Here is a 5,650-nt window from a genome sequence, read left to right as displayed (position 1 = left end):
GATCACATTGTTATGACACTAGGAATTCATAATGGGAGGAAAACTGGAAATTTCATGAATATATGGAAATTAAACAATACCCTGCTGACCAACCAAAAGGTGAAAGAAGAAATCAAAAAGGATTAAGACAAATGAAAAATGGAAATACAATATACCAAAAACATATAGGGTTCAGCTAAAGTATTTCTAAGAGGGAAGTTTTTGCCAATTTTCATGAAGAAAAAAGAAAGCTCTCAAGTGAACCTTCTAATATTACACATCAAAGAACTAGAAAAATAAGAATAAATGAAGCCAAAGTTATTGTATTAAAGAACATAACAAAGTTCATAGCAGAAATAAATGAAATAGACTAGAAAAACAATAGAAATGAACAACAGTAGAAATTGTTTTTTAAAAAGATAACCAAAATAGACAAACTTTTAGTTAGATTACGAAAAATGAAAAAAAGAAATGACTACAATATATGGAATCAGAAATGAAATAGGAAACTTTTTCACTGATACCACAAAATACAAAGAATCATAAGAGACTACTGTGAACAATTACATACCAACAAATTGGGTAACCTGAAAGAGATTGATAAATTTCTAAATACATACAATCTAGCAAGACTGAATCACCCAAAGAAGTAGAAAATATGACTAGACCTGATGAGTAAGGAGATTGAATCAGTTAAAAAATCTCCCATCAAGTCCAGGAACATTTAGCTTTATAGGTGAATTCTACCAAGCATATAATGAGGAAATAGTACCACTACTCTTAAAACTCTTCCAAAAACTTGAAGAGGAAGGATACGTTAAATTCATTTTACCAGGCCAGCCTTAGCCTGATACCAAAGCCAGACAGTGATACTACATGAAGAGAAAATTACCATCTACCATGTAGCACAAGGAACTGAAAAGCAAGAACAAATCAAACCCAAACTTGCAGAAGAAAGAAAATTATAAAGATCAGAGCAGAACTAAATGAAATAGGAACTGAAAAAACTATACAAAGGATCAACAAAATAAAAAGTTGTTTCCTCAAAAAGATAAACAACTTGGTAAGCTGCTAGCTAGACTAATCAAGAAAAGAAGAGAGAAGACCCAAATAAACAAACTCAGAAATGAAAAAAAGAGACATTACAATTGATACCACAGAAGTACAAAAGATCAACAAAAACTACTATAAACAACCATACATTCACAGACTGGAAAACCTAGAGGAAATTGATAAATTATTGGAAACGTACAACCTACCAAGACTGAATCAGGAAGAATTAGAAACCTTGAACAGGCCAATAACAAGTATCAAGGCTGAATCAGTAAAAAAAAAAGTCTCCCAACAAAGAAAAGCTGAGGATCAGATGTTTTCACAGACGAATTCTACCAAACTTTAAAGAACTAATACCACCCCCATAATAGCAGCTGCCTACCCCTAGAGACCCCTTATAGCACTGGCTTGGGCAGGGCAAATGCATTACGTGTAGTCAACACATTTGTACCCCCATAACATCCTGAATAAATTAAAAAAAAAACAGTGAGATACCACTTCATACCCACTAGTACAGCTATAATGGGTAGGATATATTAAATATATAATATATAAAAAGATAGACAATAAATGTCAGCATAATGAGCAACCTTATCCATGCTGATGGTAATATCAACTGTTGTAGCTAATCTGGAATGCAGTCTAGCAATTCTTTTTTTTTTTTTAACATGAAAATATTTTTAATTATGTTTGATCAAGCACAGAGATAAGATTTGCATATGTAACATCTAAACGTTGATAGTCAGGAAAGGTACATACTCCCAGGTTAAAGAGATTTTTTTTTTATTTCGGCATATTATGGGGGTACAGATTTTAAGGTTTCAATAAATGCCCTTCCCCCCCTCCCCCAACAAGTCTGAGTTTCCAGCATGACCATCTCTCAGATGGTGCACATGTCACTCATTATGTATGTATATACTTGCCCCCCTCCCCCCTCCCCCCTCCCCAATACCCTATTACTGTAGTACCTATGTGTCCACTTAGGTGCTGCTCAGTTAATACCAGTTTTCTGGTGAGTATATGTGGTGCTTGTTTTTCCATTCTTGGGAAAATTCACTTAGTAGTATGGGTTCCAGCTCTAACCAGGAAAATATAAGATATACTTGAAATGGTTAAACATAGAATTATCACATGCCTGATCAATTCCACTCCTAGGTATGTATCTAATAGAAATGAAAACTAATGCCAACATAAAAACTTTACACAATGTTCAAGGCAGCATTATTCATAATATGCAAAAAGTGGAAACAACCCAAATATCCATCTACTGATGAATAAGTAAATAGAATATGGTATATCTAAACAATGGAATAATATTTGGCAAAAAAAAGAGAAATGAAGTACTAATGTCTGCTACAACATTGATGAACCTTAAAAACATTATGATTCATGAAGAAAGCCAATTATAAAGACCACCATATTGTATGATTCCTTTTATATGCAATGTCCAGAACAGGCAAACCTGTAAAGGCAGAAAGTAGATTAAGTGGTGCCAGTGCTGGTGGGAGTGGGGAATGGGGGAGTCTTTACTGTTGGATATGGGTTTCCTTTGGAATTATGAAATATTCTAGATTTATTTAATAGGTAGTGGTGATGATCACACAACCTTGTAAATACCTTAAAAACTACTGATTTGTAAAAAATAAAACTAATACCAATTCTTCTCAAACTATTCCAGAAACTCAAAGGAAAGAGAATACTTTCAAATTCACTTCAAAGTATGGGCTCAATCACTCTCCAGCATAACATAAAGGGCACTAGATCACCATTGTTTTTTGTAGTTGAGTAATATTTCATGGTATACATATTCCACATTTTATTAATCCACGAATGTATTTTTTTTTAGTTTTAAAATGTTCACTTTATTCCATATAACACTTAACCAGATATCATTTATATCTGAGGAAAAGATGGCCCATGAGATTGAACTATAGTAAAACACTCTAAGAAATGTAGTCCAATTTTATACATTTCCAGGCATCCCTAGACAAGTATATCACAATGCAGAAATATGAGTATCACTACTACGTTTTACATAAGATAAAAGGGAAGTATCAATAAACTTCAGAAAGTAGTAAATTCACCTGTCCCTTAAAATATGGGTATGCAATTGTTACAAAGCCATAGTAAATGGTTTATAAAATGTAATTTTATTTTATGTTACTCTGCTGTTGCATAGGGCATAACATTTTCAGGAGGCTTTTTTGGGACAACAGTCAATGATTAGCAACACACAATAGTGGTCCAACTCTCTAAGTAACAATCACTAGACAAAGTGGACACCCTCTCACATGTGCACAAATCTGCATGGAAAAGTACTAAGTTTTAGACTTGGACTTGTGTACTTCAATTTATTTCTTCTTTCTAGTGTATTAAGAAATGACATGCACTTTAATTTGCCAAAAGCAATGCTTGTATTCTGGCAGCAACATGCTACTTCTATTACACAGTAAAGTGAATACCAGAACTACAAAGGCAGGAGGTGAAAGTGAATTTTTATTGGGAAGGGAAGTTGTCAACTTAAACAGCAGCAAATGAAGAGTGAATAAGGAAACTCCCTGTTGTCACAGATATACATGACCTCCATAATATATGATACAGGAGGCATTTCAATTTGTGACTCCTAGCCCAGAAATGTCAAGTGCTTTTCCATTCAACCTAATACTTCTGAATTCCTACTAAAAAGGAATACCTTAAGAGCATGGAAAAGTTGCTTACTGAAAGAAAAATCCCCAAAGAGTAAAGAGGGAATGTAGAAATTAAGAAGTTATGTAGAACACTATTTAAATTGTAATTAACTACATTTTCATATCTTCACAGTAATACAAAACACAGTCACTTGCAGAACTGGTTCAGATTACTTAAATACCAGATACAGTTTTAGTCTTCTACATAAGTGTTTGGAAGTTTCTTATGTTTTTATGAAATGAAGCTATTAAAACTTTTCTACAGCAGTAACTGCACACCAGGAAGGCCAAGACAAACACAAGTCAAGGAATGGAGTTTTCCCAAAGCTGCAGTGTGAAAAGACTATAAACAGTTGATTCCATACGCATGAATAGGTTTCTTTGCTATAGGAAATCCAAGTGGAATAAGGAATGGCGATGTGTAAAAAGGTTTCTTGAAGGGAGGAAGGATGACACTCTATGCATTTAGTTTTCAGCCCCTTCTGCTGCATCACACTCTTCTCCTGCACTGTCTGATGTCCACAGTGTTAGGGTGTCTCTAAGCAGCTGCATGATGCGGGCGCTGTCTTTGTATGGGTCTTCATTCAGTGTATCAAGTTCTGCAATGCCTCATCAAAAGCCGTTTTAGCCAGCATACAGGCAAGCTCTGGGTTATTAAGGATCTCATAGTAAAATACAGAAAAGTTAAGAGCCAGCCCCAGGCGGATTGGGTGTGTGGGTTGCATCTCTTTCTTGCTTATATCAAATGCCTCTTGGTAAGCTCCTTGGGAATTATCTATCATTTGTTTTCGATCATCACCACATGCAACTTCAGGGAGCTATCGGAAGTAATTGCCCTTCATTTTCAGATAGAAGACCTTACTCTCTGGATTAATCGCATTGGTTATTAAATACTTATCCAACAATTCCAGGACCGTGGTGCAGATGGACCTCAGCTCAGACTCCACTTTCTCCAGATAGTCCTTAATCAGCTGCAACTTCTTGTCGGAGGTGTCGGTTTTCTGCTCCACGCTCGAGATGACCCTCCAGGCGGACCTGCGGCCCCGACCACGTTCTTGTAGGCCGGCGAGAGCAGGCTGCGCTCCTCGATGGGCAGCTCGGCGCCTGCTCGGCCCGCCTTCATGCAGGTGGCCACGTGTCGTAGCGCTCGGCCTGCTCGGCCAGCTCGGCCTTCTGGGTCAGCTCCGTCTTCCCCATGGCGGGCGGGCGGGCGGGGGAGAGCCAGGCCAGCGCCCACCTGGACTGGGAGTCCTCCTCCTCCAGAGCTGCCGGGGGCAGGGCGGCGCAGGCGAGAACAGAAAGGAGGGAGGCCCGCCCGCTTTTGTCTCCCAAACACGGCCTGGCTGAATTTCCCCGCCCAGACCCTGTCCCCGCCGGCGCCCAGGGCTGCCCAGGGCCCCCAGGAGGCGGGGGCGGCATGAAGGGCCCCCGCACTGGGCTCCACTAATGTATTGATGGGCACTTGAGTTGTCTCCATATCTTTGCAATTGTGAATTGTGCTGCTATAAACATTTGAGTGCAGATGTCTTTATTATTGAGTATCTTTTTTCCTTTGGATATATGCCTAGTAGTGGTATTGCTGGATCAAATGGTATTTCTATTTTTAGTTCTTTGAGGTATCTCCAAATTACTTTCCACAGGGGTTGTACTAATTTGGAGTCCCACTAGCAGTGTAAGAGTGTTCTAATCTTTCCACATCCACACCAGCATTTGTTGTTTGGGGACTTTTTGATAAGGGTCATTGTCACTGGAGTTAGGTTTCCCAGTGTAGTTTTGATTTGCATTTCCTTAATGATTGGAGATGTTGAGCACCTTTTTATATGTTTGCTGGCCATTAGTCTGTCTTCTTTTGAAAAGGTTCTGTTCCTTTCCTTTGCCCATTTATTGATGGGGTTGTTTGATTTTTTTCTTGTTTTCTCAAGTTCTATATA

At 38.0% G+C, this 5,650-nt stretch overlaps 1 pseudogene; it reads right to left on the bottom strand.

Moving 5' to 3' along the window:
* Positions 1-4,184: 4,184 nt before the first annotated feature.
* Positions 4,185-4,916, bottom strand: LOC105858077 (14-3-3 protein theta pseudogene; annotated as a pseudogene).
* Between the last annotated feature and the right edge of the window lie 734 nt (positions 4,917-5,650).

Source organism: Microcebus murinus, chromosome 5, assembly GCF_040939455.1.
Source record: "Microcebus murinus isolate Inina chromosome 5, M.murinus_Inina_mat1.0, whole genome shotgun sequence".
Lineage (NCBI taxonomy): Eukaryota > Metazoa > Chordata > Mammalia > Primates > Cheirogaleidae > Microcebus > Microcebus murinus.
Note: the sequence above shows the minus strand (reverse complement) of the source record. Positions and strands in the feature narration are given on the sequence as shown.